Raw genomic sequence first — 18570 nt, 5'->3', positions numbered from 1 at the left:
GATTGAGCATTTGTTTATCAATTATCAAACATATAGATAAACAATAAATGTAATCAATTGGAGCTCACCCTTTTTCATTATCATTGATAGTAAATGTGGCCTAACTAATAACCTTTTCCTAAATATAATAATTTAAATAAAGTAAAGAAAAAAGATTTAAGATGAGCCGTTCTTTAATCTTTTAAATTTCTATATTTTGTAATTTTGAATTAAGTAAAAAAAAAAAGGAATTTTAATTCTTATAACATATTATCTAACCACTACATTTTTCAATTAATTAGATAAAAAAACACTATCATAATTATTCATTAGTTTTCCATAATAATTTCATATGGAAATAAAATCAACAAAAAAAAATGGAACAATTACAAAAAATATATAAAAAACTCAATTTTTTTTCGATATAAAATAGATACTAATAGACTTTTATGAATGTCTATTTATATATGATATAATTTTTAGAAAATATATATTAATTACATAATTTAGAATAATTTTTTTTAAATATCTCATTTTGTTTGGAATTGATTTTATTACCATTTAGCTCAAACATTTTGATTACGGCTATTTGAACATAGCTAAGTAAATTAAAATGAAAACTTGAAGACTAACCCTAATTTTTTAAGGGAAAAAACCACTTCGTGGGACCTACCATAATGGATGGCTGAGATTGGTTTAAAACCATATGGCTATGATCTTCTCTTTTAACAAACATTTGTATTCTCTTTTGGCTCACAATAATTAACAATAATTTGGAAAAATTAAAGAAGCAAAAGGGATATATTATTGTGCTAGACAAAATCATTTCAAAATGCATAGTGATAAATAAAAAAGTTTAAAGAGAGATTGAAATAAACTTATCAATTGGACCAAACTTTGAATTAGTGTTGCACATTTCAACCTTCCCTAGTTAGTCTCTCTTTTTTGATATATTATTCCCTCTTTTATCATGATTATGATAACAACTCTAATAATGTTTTTGTTTGTTTAATACCACTCACAAACAGAGTTGAAAAGACAGTTTAGGAAAATTCTTAGATTTCTTTTTTAACTATCGTGATCATACGTGTTTGGGAAGTGGTGATATATGATTACAAATTTGGTAATTTAACATAATTATATATCATACCAGAAGGTGTTATGTGTATTTAGACTTATGCTTGGTTGTTTTCTATTTGAACCAGTCCATTTAACTTAAATTTTTGTGCTATAGGAGTTTGAAGTTTTAATTATTTTTTTAAAAAAAATTGATAATCAACTTTTAGGATGATAATTTGTTCTGATCTTACCACATATTGAAGATGTTGTTTGAAAATTATTGGAAGATGAAACTTAGGAAATAATTTTCTTAAACCTAAAATTTGGGTTTATTTTCATTTTCATCCATTAAGTTTTATATAATGATTACATTCCCAGAAATTTTGGTTGCTAAGGTTGATGTCTATTAATTAATTTTTGATCAATGTTAAAATCAAATATAAAAGTTTTTTCATAATTATTTTAAATTAACGAGCTGAAAATTGACATATGGAAGACCAAATTAAGTAGATTACCAAAAAGAAAAGAAAAATCGAGAATAGAAGTACAATATTGAATTTAAAAGACCAAACAAGTACTAAATTCAAAGAAAGGATAAGATAACCTTAGGTTCGATTTTGGGTATTTTCAATTGATTGAAACTTATTTTATTTTATTTAGTTTTGGTTGATTTTGTACTAGGTTAGGTTTAGGGTATTTTCATAGTTTGGTTTATGCTTCTGCTGTACACTGTTATGTTTTCTTACCTTTTACTATAATCTTTTACTGAACATTAAAACACATTCACTCAAAAATTGCAATTATATATTTTACTAATCTATCTTAGATTGAAGATTTAAATTCTTTGCACCTAAATAAGCATAACTCAACTAACATATATGATACACGTTAGAGACTGTCTAGATGTGTATCATTTAAATCTTGTACACTCATATTAAACTATTTGAAACTCTTATTGAGAATATTCCTATACATAATAATTGAAAGTTTGGCAAATTCGTCTAAATTAAACCCAACATCATTCTCAAGAACACACAAAGCAAATTGTATGTTTTTCTCAACAAGCAAAGAGACAAAACAAAGACAATTGAAAATTTGGAAGACAATGTATAACTCTATTAGAAAGGGCTACAAAACAAGTGGGGTTGACTAAAAATTGAGTGCTTGATGCTCTATGATTGTGTATGAACTGTTAGGTAGGCCAATTATGAACCTCTATCAATATTCAATTCAAAAGCTTACTTCTTTATGTTTCTTTTTTCATAAATTATATTTGTCTAACCTCTCTAATCTTTTATATACTTCCCACTTCCACACTTTGTCCTATAGTGCTCAATCATTTTGAACCCTCCCTAACTATTTATTTATTTGTTTATTTTTTTTATTATATATTATATATAAAGCGAAGAAATCGAATCTTCAACTCAAAGTTGAGAGTAAAAATTTTATATCAGTGTTGATTGTTATGCTCATGTTGATAGTCACTTATTGTATATATTATGATCTAATTAATTATTTTATAAATATATTTAAGTGTTACATACATTTATCACTTTTCTAGTTTCGAAAGAATCATGGTTGGACGAGCTAAATGATATATTGGAGTTAAGTATGCATTAATATGGTTAATTTAATTATGACATAATATTTAAATTTAACATAGTATATATGCTATTATAATTTCGACTTTTATATTGACACTTGTTTTTACTTGGTTAGAAAAATAGTAACGCTATTTTTTTTTTATTGAAATAGGTTACAAATTAAAAGAAAAAAAACTAAATATTTAATATTTTAATTTGATAAAGGTTTTATATATTATGTGTGTGTATAATGGAGTCAAAATTTCCATAATTAATCTAGAAAGAAACCTAGATCTCATTGCCCACCTTGAGATGGTTAAGGTTTACATATATTAAAGGAAAGCTAACAAAAAAGAAGCTTTAATTAGAGCATAATGCCCAAAAGCTAAAGTGTTGTTTGGTAGATACCTTTGAATCCTTAGTAACAAATAAGAAAAACCCTCAAGCAATTAATTTGGCAAAGACTTTTAATTTAAATATACTAAATAAATCATCAAGCTAGGGTTTTTATTATATATATATATATAAGTACTAAGTGGTATTTATGATGATTAATCAGAAATTTAGAAGCCCTTTTGTGGCTTAAGAAATAAAAGATGGTTTGTGGGAAATTTTATGATTAATTAATGCGTGGGCAGAGAGGTTCCTAAAAGATGAGCTAATTAAAACCCTAGCTTATAGGTTGAGAGTGATTTATATACTTGAAACCAAATAGAATATTAATATAGCTTTTATGACATACATTGGTATAGAAACCAAATTGATAAATTATTTTAAAACATCAATTTATACCTTTTATCATTAAATTACACCTTACGTACATTTCTATGAGTTCGTATGATACAAAAAAGCTTCTATAGGCTTCTAGGAGTTGGTTTTAAAACCCTATATATATATATATAATAGTTCTTAACCATGTGCCAAACTTCATTTGTCAAATCTTTTCTTTTTTATAATTACTCAACAAGATTTTCTTTAATTTAGAATTTTAGGAAAAGTAATATAGTTTTCGTGTCAATTTAATTACATTAAGAAATGTTGGGTTGGTTTTAAATCATCAAGTTGTGTGAAATATTGATGAATTTTATAACTTGATCATCAAATTTAGTGAAATATGTTTGATCATCATAATAAAGACTTCCTTTCTGAAATAAAAAATGACAAAATTTATGATACTACATTTTCTAAATTGCAAAAGTAGCAAATTTAAAGGTTGATAATCATCTAATAAACTTTCAATAGTTTTTTGTTAATCATCTGATATCACTAATTTTGTCATATTCGCAATATGAAAAAAAATGTGAAAAAATAAATGTGATTGACTGTTTTTTCTAAATGTTTTTGTCATCTAATGCAATTAGAAAAAAAACATGTGACAACTCCACGATATGTTGTTTCTGTTAGTGTATGCTTGAGGAATGATTTTTAAGTTATTGAATTTATATTTTACCATGTTGAAAATCGTTTTTAATTTTAATTTTTATACTTTAAAAAAAGTTTTCTAAATTATTTTTTGATAGAAAGAAACTTAACTTGAATTTTAAAATTTTCTTTAGAAAGTATTGTAGATAACCAAACATACAACTCATAAATGGCCATGGCCTATCCAAAAATAAAGAAAAAACACTTTGTCCATTTTAGTTTTTATTTGAGCTTTTGATGTCCATTCAGTCCTATATGTTTTCAAAAAGTAAACATTTTGTTTCTTTTTTTAAAAAAAATCATATTATATAAACAAATTTAGCACAACACTCGATAATTTTATTGAATTATGTCTATACTTTTTATATTAAAGAATCTTTGTTCGGTATAAATGTATTTTTGTTAGATTATTTTGTTACAAAGACAACAAACCTTCTCCATATCAATTTTATGAAATTGGTAGGTCGTTGTCTACTTTGATGATCTTGAGCCTTCCTGACATTTACCTTTCAACGCTTCACTCAAAATGTTCGATATATTTTATTGAAGAGACAGTTGATCTCATCATATACTATTATATCTATTTTTTATGAGTGAGTGTAAAATTAAATAAAGTATTTGAATTTGAGTTTAGATGGATTATTTGATATCTTTTCAGCCTTAGTTTTGCTTTACTACATTCACTAATCTAACATGGTGAATAAAATATATTGTGAATCTCTCTTCTAAATTAGGGATGACTTGCTCTTTGTTTTTGAACTAGAATCTTGGATGAAACACATTTAATTTGTGTTATCGTGGTAGAAAAAGAAATTTATCTCCAACAAAGATTGAAAACATTTCTTTACCAGTTACCATTAAAAACAAATAAGATGGGGCCATGTTTTTATGGTCAGAATGTTGAACATAAAGATACAAAAGTCTAAAAGTAAGAATACAAAAGCATGAACATAAACATATAGAAATACACATTGACAATCAATGTTGATATTAAAGTCCTTTGTCAAAAGGGTTCTACAAAAAGTCAGTGGAGCATAATTTAGAAATATGGGAGAACAAATAATTTTAAAGCTTGTTAAAAGAAATCTAATGTTTTTATCAAATAATACAGACGTAATTTTATATTGAAATAGATGCTTCATCTTGAAGGATATTGTGTGATATAAAAAATATAAAATTAAAAATTAAAAAAGATCTCTAGATCTGTACGATGAAAGACTAAATAATTAAGCAAACACATCTATGAAGTATTGCAAGAAGAAAAGAGTAACCTAATTTTGTAAGTATATAATGATTTTAGAAAATTAAAATATGTGATTCCTAATTTAGTATGTCTTTAATTTCCTCTAACCTCAAACAATTCTTTTAATTGGTTTTTTCATTGGGTTACTTTGTAATATTTTTCCTAATTTGGAGTTTAAAATTATCATGTATTATAAAATTTCAAACATACCCTTATATTTGGAAAAAGAATTAGAATGAAATTTGGTTTTATTATCTTATGTTTGTGTATTATAATATTTAAGTTATTGTGGACACCAAAATATTGAGTTGCTCTTAATTGATTTAATTAATTTTTACTTATGTGTAATTGTAATAATGCCTACGCAAGATGAAGCTAGAAAGAAATAAAAAAGAAAATATATATTAACTGTGGTTGATAATCCATTTATAATTATGTGTTTGCAACCTACTAAAATTACTGTTGGCTTTTCTCTCTCTCTCTCTCTCTCTATCTTTTTTTTTTTTTTTTTTGTCAATAAAGATTTGATAAAAAAATTCATTATTTGGATGAAGGTAAATTTTTATTTATATTAATAGATAAAATATTGACCTCTTTATGTTGAAAAATTCTATATCGTTAAAAAGTTTTGTGAAGTCTTTAAATTGTGAAGCGTCTCACAAGGATGGTTACTTCATGTGATATGAAAAATTATTGAAGAACCATAGATGATTTAACTCTATTGTATCAGTTAATAAGAAATATGAAGGAATACTGAAATTAATAGTTGAAATGAGGTCAATGTATTCAAGGGAGCATAAGTTTATCAAGCACATACTCAGGAAGAGTTTGTCTATATTTAAGTTTTTGTTATAATTTAAAAGAATTGCCCTTAATGATAAGTTAATCAGTTTTTGAATCTTAAAAATATTTCTTATATGAGCTAAGAACCTCTTCGATGTATGTGGTATTCGTCGAAATGGATTACCAAAGTCTTTTGTGTTATTTATTCTTTTCGTTTCTTTAGTTGTTCTCTCGTTTAATTAAACATAGATAAAGGTTATTATTTTGATTGTCTCATTTACTACATTAACCATTATTGATATTATTTTTTTAAAAGATTTAGTTTTGAAAAAAAGAATATATTTTATTAGAAAAGTTTAAATAAAAATTATTTTTATTTTAAGAATATATTTCTTTCTCTTGTCTAATTGAAACAAATTATATTGTGTCAAATATGGTTAAGAATTTTGAATACAAAACCACTTAAGGGCCAAATTAGTGTGTGTGTCCTTAAACACACTTTGTGGAGTTGATTTATTATGATGAAAAAAAGAACCATACTTTTTTTTTAAAAGAATCAGTATTATTTTAAAATTAAGAAAAAAAAAAAGGGCAAAGCCACTTCAACAGAAAATAGTTGTTGTTTTTGTAAAAAGTAATTAAAGAATAATTGTTTATTTACTTTTAAAATCACTTCTTTTTAAAATGTTGTCATGTATTATTATTATATAAATAAAATTAATGTGGCAACTCTCAACCTTTTTAACGACGAAAATCATTAACTAAGGTCACCGATTTTATAATATAGTTAGAAAAAAAAAGTTGGAAAGTTGAATAAATTAAAGAATACTTATTGAGAATTATAATAATAATTTTTAAAAAAGATAATGGAATCAAAATATGAAAAGAATATGGAACCTATCTTTTACTTTGTTTTAAGATTTGTAGTAACATACAAAATAGGTCATTGAAACCTACCATTTTTAAAAGGGAAGCTTATGTCAGTTTGGAGGATTATGAACTAAAGTAGGAGTTTGAGAACTAATTTTTACAAGCGAGAGTTTGATGGTATAATTACAACTAATTCATAGTTTAAAAGTGGTCTTTTTGCCGCTTGTCCTAGAAGAGGTACTAATATGTAAGTTGCTAACGTATTAAGTAACGACTTGTTTCTTAATTGTGGAGTATCACATTTCAATTTGGAAGATTTTGAATGTTGGAGTTTGAGTTGAGATATGAGAGGAATTATTGTTAAATTGGAGTAATTAATTGAAGTTTGTTCCTTGTTTTTACTTCTCTATGTATTGAGAAGAGAGAAGAAAAATGTCCTGTTTTTGCATGGATTATTACAAGTAGAGTGCTCAGTGCAGTGATTAGTGATTCATTGTATTATGATTACATTGTAGTTTGGTTTGCTATAATAACTCCAACTTTCCCTCATATTTTCCCCTCGTCTCTTTTAGTTCTATCTCTCTCTCATCTATTTTCATTTATGATCTAAAACTTTCCTCATATTTCTCATATTTTTATAATCCTCTCCATCTCTTTCTATATTTCTTTAAATTTATGTCTACTAAAATAAATTGTAATATGTGTGGCTTTTAGATATGAAATTTAGGATTGGCCATGTAAATACAAATTAAATTGATTTTTTTTTACACAATTTCTTGAAGTTCAGACTAATCTTGTAGTTTAATCACGTGTGTAATTGATACTTCTTTTGACCTAGATTTTGCCATTGGTAGCAAACGAGAAGGGGAGGGTGATGGGTGATGGGTGGAAGAACTTTTCAAAATTTACAAATATTTTTAGAATAAAATGTTAACAAAATATTATATAAAAAAAAATAGAATCTATTAACGATACATATCAATAAACATTTATCGATGTCTAGAAATGAATTTATGACTCTAATCGATAAATCCTATAATTTTACTATATTTTGTAAATATTTTGAACAATATCTTGTTATATTTGAAAACAAACATTTTTTATATTTATATTAATAAAAAATATATTTTCTTTCTTCTCAGTTTTTAACTAAATTTGTAGATACCGTATTTTATCCTATATTTATTTATTATAAAAGAAAAGAGGAAAAGAATTTAAATTTGAATTTGAATTTAAATTTGAATTTGAATTTAAATTTTAAATTTAAATTTTAAAAACAAAAATAATAATAATAAATATATTTAAAAATAAATAATAAAAATAAAAGGGTTGTTTCCTTCCTATTTTTTCTCAACCATCATTTTTCTTCGTCATCACTCTCTTTCTATTTCTCTGTAGTCTGCACCCCATCTTATTATCTAAAAAAACTTTTTTATTTTTTTTATTTTTTAAATATTGAGCATCTATTTTGTGTTAATTTTTTTTAATTATTGGGTATCCATTATGTTTTAATTTCTTTTTTTTATTATTGGGGCATCATGATGTGTTAATTTCTTTTTTTATTATTGGGCATCAATTCTGTCTTAATTTCTTTTTTTTATTATTGGGCATCCATTACGGGTTAATTTCTTTTTAATTAATTAGCATCTTGTATTTGTGTTTGGATACTAATTCTTCATTGGCACCCATTTTACAGTTAATTACTTATGACTTATATCCATATGGCGTGCCTTAATAATTATGCATAATTAACCTTAATAATTATGCATAATTAACATTAATATTTATGCATAATTAATCAATTAGCATCCTGTATTTGGTAATACTCATTCTTTATTGGCATCCATTTTACAGTCTTTGTTAATTACTTTATCCATATGACATAGTGTGTTAATAGTTACTGCTATCCATATATTATCCATGTTAATAATTATCCATGATATAATTAACATTCTGTATTTGGCAACACCCATTTTTCATTTGGCCTATTAATTAATATATTAATTAATTAATCAATATGCATCTGGCTATAATTATTTGATATTCATTTTGGTGTGATTATTTATTTGCATATTAGGTTAAACCTACTTTGGCATTCAACTGTTAATTATTATTTGATATCAATTTGACATCCTCGTTTAATTATGCATTAATCAATTATTTTGCATCATTTTGAATTAATTAATTATCTTGCATGTGTTGTATTAATTAATTATCTTGCATCCTACATTAATATCTTTTACATTTTGCATATATTTTCAATGTATTTATTTTATCTCATCATATTGCACTTAAGTATTTTTCAAATTTCATAATGTTTTGTCATTGTTATTATTCATTTTTCAATTTAAATATAAAAATGTAAATATGAGAAAAAGTATTGTTTTTTATGGATTTTATAATTTAAAATTCATGAATACATGAAATTTTTCGTTTGAAATTTAATTAATAAATTGTTTTTAAATAAACACATTTCATATTTTAAGTGAGACTGAGTAGTATTTTCTATGAATTTATTAATTCTAGATACATGAAATTTCTCATTAAACAACTATGATAGATAATTTTAAAACAAAAATAAACTTCATTTTTCTAATGGCTCCTATGCCACCCATAATTATCAATTCATGTTTAGGTTTTACTTTTTTCGATATGAATTGATAAACATGAGACATTTAAACAAAACCTAAATAAAAACTTTGTTATGTGAACCCTATATTTAATTTAAAAGATAAAATTGGGTAACCATTTTGTGGGTGTTGTAGGGTGCTAACACCTTCCCTACACACAACTGACTCCCGAACTTAAATCTCTGAATTTACGTAGACCATTTTTTTTTTTGGTGACCAATCACACCTTAATATGATTGGTGGCGACTCCAAAATTAATTATTAAAATAAAATAAACAGGGAGGTCGGCCGCTCCGCGTCGCGAACACGTCGCGACAAAACTAATTTTGAAATTATAAAAATTAAGTCATCCTTCATATATTTTTCATAATAAAATATTTATGTCGTTTCTTTTTCTTTTTGATTAAAGGATGGCAGCTCCATTCATATCTAAAAGAATTTATTGCCTGTCTAACAAAATAAGTTAAAAAGATCATATTCATACCACAAGTTAAACTTAATTGCTTACTTTTGGAAGAAAAAAAAACTTCATCCACGAGATACATTCGATATACACCTGATACATCTAAAAACATTTAATACACCAGTTGGTATATATCTTGATACATCACTGATACACACTCAATACATTTGATGCACTCGAAACATTATTAATATACACACTTGATAAAGTTATACATTTGATATACTTGATATCCATCTAACATGCATTCAATACATTTAATATACACTTGATACAAGTGATATACATTCGTAACACATTTGATACGCATTTGAAATACCTAATATTTGAATTTATGATAAAATATTTTTAATTAATTTTTGTTAAATAATTGAGAAAATAAATATATTTATTTATTATAAAAATATAAACCACAAACACATATTATTATAATCTAAATTCAAATAATCTACGTCCTAACCATAAACTTTATGGTTTACATTATAACTCAATTATAATAATATAGGACTATAATAACTCACTCTTTGATCACTACAAAAATAATGATTTATTGCAATGGTTAACTTTTTTGCAGCAGTTTTAACAGTGTTGCAAGAGACTTAATAAAATTGCAACAGTTTCTTGCAACATATAAGTGAACTAGTTACGTTGTTGCAAATGTTTGTATTGTAGTAGTTTGCTTGCAACAGTTAATTTATTCCTTTTGTTAACTGCTGCAAAAGAGTGTATTGCAACTATTTTATGTTGCAACACTCAAGAAATTGTTGCAATATATACTTTAGTTCAACTGCAATATAGAAAAACGTGTTGGAGGCGTTGACAAGCCCACTCTAAATTTACTCTAAATCTCACAAACTTTTAAGAGAAGAAATTTGTTCTCTTAGAAAACTCAATAACACACAAGAGAAGGATTTTGTTCTCTTGAAACCCACTTACTTTCTAAAACTCAATTTGCTTCTATTGATTTGATTCTTTTTATCTTGCATACAAATGAAGGAAATGATCTCTATATATAGTACTCAAGAGACACTTCCTAAAAGACACAAAATGAATGAAGTACATGTATACATACCATTCATGTACTTGAATAATTACATGTATCTAGAAATGCATATGTATCTTGAAATTAGAAATGTATCTATTAATGTGTTATCCATAATGTATCTAGCTTATTAATTTCTAATAAAACGTTGTTGGAATATGATTATTTGTTTAACAACTTCATCTTAAATGAGCAAAATAGTAAATGAAAACAAAAGTAAAAGGGACATCCAGAAAAGTTGGAATTATAATTAATTAACAACTGCCTTCCAACTTTTTTCTTTGTTTCATAAACATTTTAAAATTGCGTTGATAAATTTAAATGAAAACTGAAGTGGTGATTTGAATTTTTGTTCTATATCATCTATCCCACTATTTCATATCTCGATTTCAATTCAAATTTAGGAAGAATTTCTACTTGAGAGATATATATACTTTTTTAAAAAAAAGAAATTTACCATGGTTTTTTAAAACCAAAATCAAATGGTATATAGGTGTAGATAATAAATTGATAATTAACATTAAAATTGCTAAATTTGGAGTTGAATATAATAAATACAGAAAATACAGAATAATGGCGCTGGCAAGTAAATCTTTTTAAATAATTTTGTTTCAAGTTCAAGTACACTGCCATTAGGATTTTTCCGACCTCACATCAAGGGGTTTGGTTCCAGCATTAGGGAGGAATCATTAAGAACAAGGCCCCAAATCTAAATCTTTATGAAGAGCATCCAAAGCAGAAGGTATATATATATATATATATATACACATACCAACCTTCTTCTCCCAAATTTTCATTGATTTTTAATTTTGTAACTACAAATTAGTTAATCTTTTGGACTATAATCTTCTGTTTAAGAGTTATTGGTCAGTTTATCAAGACTAGTCATTATGGAAATATAGATTTATATTGATAAGAATGTCTTTGTATTCTCCAAGCTTTATGATTGTGTATCTCATCTATTCTAATGTATACTAACAGTACTTGCTTAATTAATATTTTTTTCCTGTTATAGGTCACAACTTCATTGAATTTGTGGTTGGATAACTCTTTTTTTGGTTTGTTTTTTATCACTTTATTTTTCTGTAACATGTATGTTTGTGGCCAGTAGAGTGCGATTGGTTGGTATCATTAAGTTTGATATGTTTTCTCTAATTTTGAAACTTTATTTCATTTGTTAACCAGCTGGAGAGAGAGCCAACACTCATACGAAGATCCAAGTTTGATGTCATTTTCTTCATAGATCCAAATTTGTGAAGATGGTTCTAGATACCAGTATAGTTTATTTCTTTTAAAAACATGATGTATTTATTTTTGTACAAATGTAGTATATTACATTTTTGGTATTACGCTTTAGTTTATAGCTTTCTTAATTTTTTGTTTATGTAAATATTGATTACCCTTGTTGAAATAAATGATAATAAATGTCTTTTAAGTTGAATTTACAATACTAAAACATAAAACAAGAATATGAAAAAAAAATCAATAAGTTTATAAATAATGGACTAAAATAAATGTAACAAAAAGGTTGAATGAATTTAAATCTGTCATTGCAACTAAAATTGTTGCATGTGAGTTGGAAATTGTTAGAACATACGTACAAAAGGTGTTAGCACACCAATCAAGAAAATTTGTTGTATAAAATGAGAATCTTTGCAAATAGTAACATTTTTTTCTTCAAATTTAGTTGGAAAGTCCTCTAAAAACATTTTTTACTCTAAAGTTGATAAAATTTCAACATATTTATAAAATATCACGTTGTTTTACTTAGTCATATTTATTTAATTGTCGTTAGTGTAAAAACTTTTAATATTATCATTTTCAAAATTTATGTGTGTAATAAATATACATGTATTACGTGTATCTAAGATATATCATCATATTGAATATAGAGTAAATATCAAGTGTAATGTCATGTGTATAAAATGTATCACTTGAATTGAACTTGTTCTTTTTGTCATATCTATGAAATGAAAAAAGTTTATGATAAATTATAATTTAGTTATAGTTTGGTTTTCATTTTGTTTTGAGACTACTAACTTACATGACGTCAACCGTCCACACATAACCAAGTGTCTTTTTTTTACCAAGTTGGACTAACTTAGAATGATAAAATAATTTCCCCTTACAAAAATAAAAAAAGATAAGATTATTTATGTTTGCTATTATTTTACATTACTGGTGATATTATTAATATATAGAAAAAATGGTTAAAAAATCAATTATGGCTTACGTTATATGTTCCTATCACTCAATCTCTTCAATAATATATTAAACAAAACTAATATTATTTGACTTCTTTAATTTCTGAATTAATAAGTCATCTAAATTACATTTATTGGACACACATGTCCTTATTTATTTATGTTTATTTTTTTGAGGAATCACATTCAATATAAAATATTTACTCCATTAAAATGCAACCTATCAAAGTAGGATTTAGAATGAAAAAAAAATACACAATCCATGTTAATTAGGATTTTCTATTTACATTGTTTTCATTATTCATATAAACAATACCTTCAATTAATTTGTTTTCCATTGTATAGTCATAATATTTAGAAATTATTAAACATATATATATGATTTTTTTAAAAAAAATTAATTTAATTTATAAATTGATATGATAGATTTTGTAATGATAATGATAAATTGTTAAAAAAAAGTAACGAGATATAAAACGTTATGAGAGTCGTTCATATAAAGACTTTAAAAGAATATCTAAGACGTATGTAAACTAGGCGGTGTAAGAAGGTTGTTTGGAGATGGTATTGAAAATTAAGTTTAAATATGATAAGGAAAATGAGTTGTTGAAAAAAGGGCACATGGGATGAGCTATTTTATCATTAATAAAATTCACATTATTGTGTTCCTAAAAGATAATCTTAATTGTAGTTTGAAGAATTTTGAACTAATTCAGAATTCAGAGTCAACTCTTCCCTTTATGCATATTATTTAAGCAATCAAATATTGATCCAACAAATTCAAACTCTTCTATTTACATTATTATTTATTATTTATTTTGTCCTTTTTTTTTTAGGGAGTGAAGGTAAAAGAGGGAGAGAATGATCACATAGAAGCAAACAATATTCCTTCTTTGACATAATTATTGGATTTTTTTTCATTAATTACTTTGTAACTCCACTTTGTACAAAAAACAGAAATGTTCAAACAAAATATAAAAAAATTTAGTATAGAATTATCCACTCATTCATTCATTGTATTGTTACATTATATTCAACAATTTTAGGGAGGTAAGTATTTATAAAGGATGATGAACTTAGTTAGTGGATTTTAAAAGTATCAATTAATATCTTGCATCTAATTGATATAAAAAAATGCATTTGTACGTGGTCGTGGAGTCAGTGTAAATCAAAATTTTGTTATGGTCCAATTTTGAGACTTTGCAAAATTTGAAATTGAAGTTGGAAGGTTTGATTAAAAAATAACTTTTTTCATTTGTCATCTTATAAACTTTTGAGGTTAGTTTTTTTTCGTGAAATACTGTTTAATTTTGAGTGTTACTTTCTATTAATATTTTATTTAAAATATTTACTTTTAAACTTTTTTTATTCATGAAAGAGTTAATTTAACAATATATTAAATGATACTAATCTTAATTTATGATTATGTTAAAAAAACTAATCTATAATAAAAAAAGTTACTTAAAAAATGGATATTATTATGAAATTATATATGAACACTATTCTGAATTATATACAAACATTTGTGCTTGTTTACATTTATGCATTTTATTTGGTGAGATGTATGATCTTTAATCTCGATATTCAAATACAAACATTAATTATTTTAGACAATTAAATTTTAAATATTTAACATTCTTCCTCATATAACAATATTTTTTTTATTGACACACATTTATACTTCTCTTTCAATGTTTTTGACTTTAAGCTTTTTGGTTTAAGCTCTATTAGATCATCTTTCTATATGATATATCACCTACAAAAGAATAACATTATCGACTCGTAGATGTACTTTATTTATTTATAGCCTTTATATGGATATCCATTAAATCTAAATGAAATTTGATCTACTTCTTAAAATCTTTGAAGACAGCTTAAATATGGTATGAAAATTATGTTTGTAACACAAGAGGAGTCACCTATTGCATTAACCCAAGTGAAGATCTATGCAACAACATGTAGTCATTGTCCACAACTTTTGCTATTTGATACTCACTGCTTATTTTTGTTTTTTTATTGTCTCTTATTATTTTTGTAAATCATTAACTATCACTTTCTCTCGAATATTCCTTACTTACTATTCGCTCTTGTTATTCATTACTTTCCACTATTTTGTTGTATTTAAATTTAAAATGAAAACTTGATAAAAAAAAATTATCAATAAAAGAGAAAGAAAATTGAAATAATAACAAGATTGAGTAACAAAAGAGTGAAAATGAACCCATTAATTAATTGAAGACAAAGAAATGACAATTGTTGCAAAATGTATAAAAACATATAATAAATAAATGGCATTTCGATTACCACCTATATCGACCATAATCTAATTACATGATTGGTTGGAATCAAAATCGAAATAGAGAGTAACACTTCATTTTCATATTGATAGGTATAAGTGTAAACACGTTCAATTGTAATGTGATGGATCTACCCTCTAAATGTATCATATCATATTTCGATATTATACTTTTCTTTAATTATAATGTGTATTATTTCATTTTCTTATTAATTTGAAATGAGTGATTAATTTAAAATGAATTGAAAAATATGATAACCTCCTTAATAAAAATTAATTGAACACATGGATTTAGGAAATATATATACACACAAACAAAATTAAAGCTTAAAACAGAAAGGTTAGGAAAACTAAAATGTAAGAAACTTATAAAAAAAAGTACTTTTTAAGAAAGAAAAAAAAAATAAGAAGAGAGATATAGAGAGAAATTGGCGTATCTTTATTGGAGAGTGTGATTCAATATCCCATAACCACAAAAACAAGTACTTTCCTATCATGTTCATGTCTCTAATGTCATTTTCACTATATCATAATAACCTATGGAATCATTGAAGTGATTCTATTATTCTGATTTATACATCCATTTCTTTAAAATATATATATTTATTTATTTAATTACAACAATTATAAGATATCTTATAAATTGAATATTCGATTTTATATCTTAAAATTGTTGTACTGATGTAATGAAGTGTTGGATAGAATTAAAAAACGAACAAAAAATACAGAGGAGATGAATGATGCATACAAATGTAAGAAAAATTGGCAGAAAGGTATAGAGATAAAAAAAGAAGAAAAAAGTTTGTGAAAAGTCATAAGGAAAAGAAATGCAACAAATTAATATAAAAATAAGATGGTGAAAGATAAATGACCTAATATATTCCAATAATAATTCACTAAAAGGGGCAGAAATTAAAGGTAAAAAGAGCTAATAGAGCATACCTCGGGTCCCCGAGATGATAAAGGATTACCCTAAATGTTGCTCCAAAACTCTATGGAAGATAACTTAGGTCATTTGATTCTGTAAATACATCATTTTTGTCCTAAACAAAGTAAGTTCATTCTCTATTAGCTTGTTGTATTCATTAACTTTCTAACTTAAGTATTGAATTAATCATGTATGTTAAGTATCATATTCCGTGCATAGATGTTTCTATTTTGTAGGTTGCATTTTTTTAATTAAAAAAATTTACCATTACTATCACGTGAAGGACATCTAATTATTATTATTATTTCATGTCTGGGCTTTGATATCGATAACTTCTTTCTTCCAATCAAACACGGCTCATTCTATCCCCACAAATTTGCCCATCAAAATAAACTTAAATAAGATTATTTATGGGTTGAATCTCTAAACTACATACTCTAAATGATTAGGAACCTTAATTTTTTTTTTCTCCTGTAACATGTGAGGTAAGAAAATCGAATTTCAAAGCTTGAAGTCGATGGTATACTATTTATGTCAATTGAACTATGCTTTTACTTTGGTTCTTTTGAAATATTAGACACTCCAACCTCAAAAGTACATAGATATCTATACCTCTACCTTGCACTTCTTAATTAAAGGTTAAATATCGTTTAAGGCCTACCTTGCGCCCTATTCTTGTGCCAATTTTCTTTATACGCCCCCTCTCGCTTTGATCTTTTTTCTTATCTCTCGATCAGAAAATAATGGGAATGCAGTTCAAGGAAGTCAAAGGACATGGCATGCAAAGCATGAAATTCTTCCTTATTTTTTGAGTAGGTTCTATAGGACCTCAATGAACAAGGCTCAATTCCATTTCTTTTAATATATTTGATACGCGTAGTATTCTAAAGTTAATTTCATTTTGACTAGTGAAATGACAGTATTAACTTTTACAACAGGTAAGCAAGGTAAAATACTATTTTAAGAATAATTTGTTATGTAAAAACATAAGATTGATAGTCGTGAACCGGATAAAACGTTGATTGAGGTCAATTTTAAAAAGAATATCAACACATTAATTTTAAGATTTGAACAAAAAATTGACCATTAAAAATATAAAGAATAAAATTCAATTTTAACCTTGATTTAATTATTAAAACAAACAAACATATGGTTACTTAGAAGTATTAAGATGAATGGAATAAAGACAAAGTCCATATAGTGTTTACCTATTTGTCATTGGTAGAGACATATGCTATTGTTGAAGAGACTAATGCATGGTGTCTCATTCTAACTTTTTCCTTCTCTCTCCTTTGAATTTTATTTTTAAAATGTATTTAAATGAGTTTTCTTCCTTCATTTAAATACGATGAATAATGCCTAAATCCAAACATATTGCAACATCATTCACATATATTAATATTAACATTTATTTTTAGTTCTAAGAATTCCTAGCTAATACATTTATATATATTAGTTGAACTCATTTGGATTAATAAAACATCTATAATTGTATGTTGATAGTATTAGTAAAATATTATTTTGGTTTCATATAGTCAAAATTAATTCTTATGAAAATGTTATATATAGTAAAAATGCAAGGAGTTTTTAAAAGTTTTTTTTTTTTTTTTTTTTTTTGAAGAAAAGAAAATCAACAATGAGAACGAAATCAATCTAAAGAATGTTGAAGTATGAAATTGAACAAACTTCAACCTAAAACAATCAAAAATAGTATTTTAACTCAGTCTCTCTTTTACTTTTGTTATAAAGCTGTAAACTTTATGGTTAATCAAATGGGCATTAAGAAATATTGCATTAATGGAGGATCATCTGGAAAGTCCCACCACCAACAATACCTTCAAAGTTCAAAACTTTAATGGCTAATGGTTATGTGATGATATGGCATTTTGGCCTCACCCATATGAAAAGGGTCCCATGGAAGCTGTAATGGTCAGAGATACAGAAGATTCCTTCTCACAAAAACAAATATTCATAATTCAATGAAAACCCAAAAACAAATTTTGTTCCTTTTCTTTCTTTTTTTTTTTTTTTTTTTCTTTCTTTTGACAGTGAGCTTCATTTTCATACC

This window comes from Cucumis sativus, chromosome 3, assembly GCF_000004075.3.
Source record: "Cucumis sativus cultivar 9930 chromosome 3, Cucumber_9930_V3, whole genome shotgun sequence".
NCBI classification, from domain to species: Eukaryota; Viridiplantae; Streptophyta; class Magnoliopsida; order Cucurbitales; family Cucurbitaceae; genus Cucumis; species Cucumis sativus.
The sequence above is the reverse complement of the archived record's forward strand: the minus strand, read 5'-3'. Positions refer to the sequence as shown.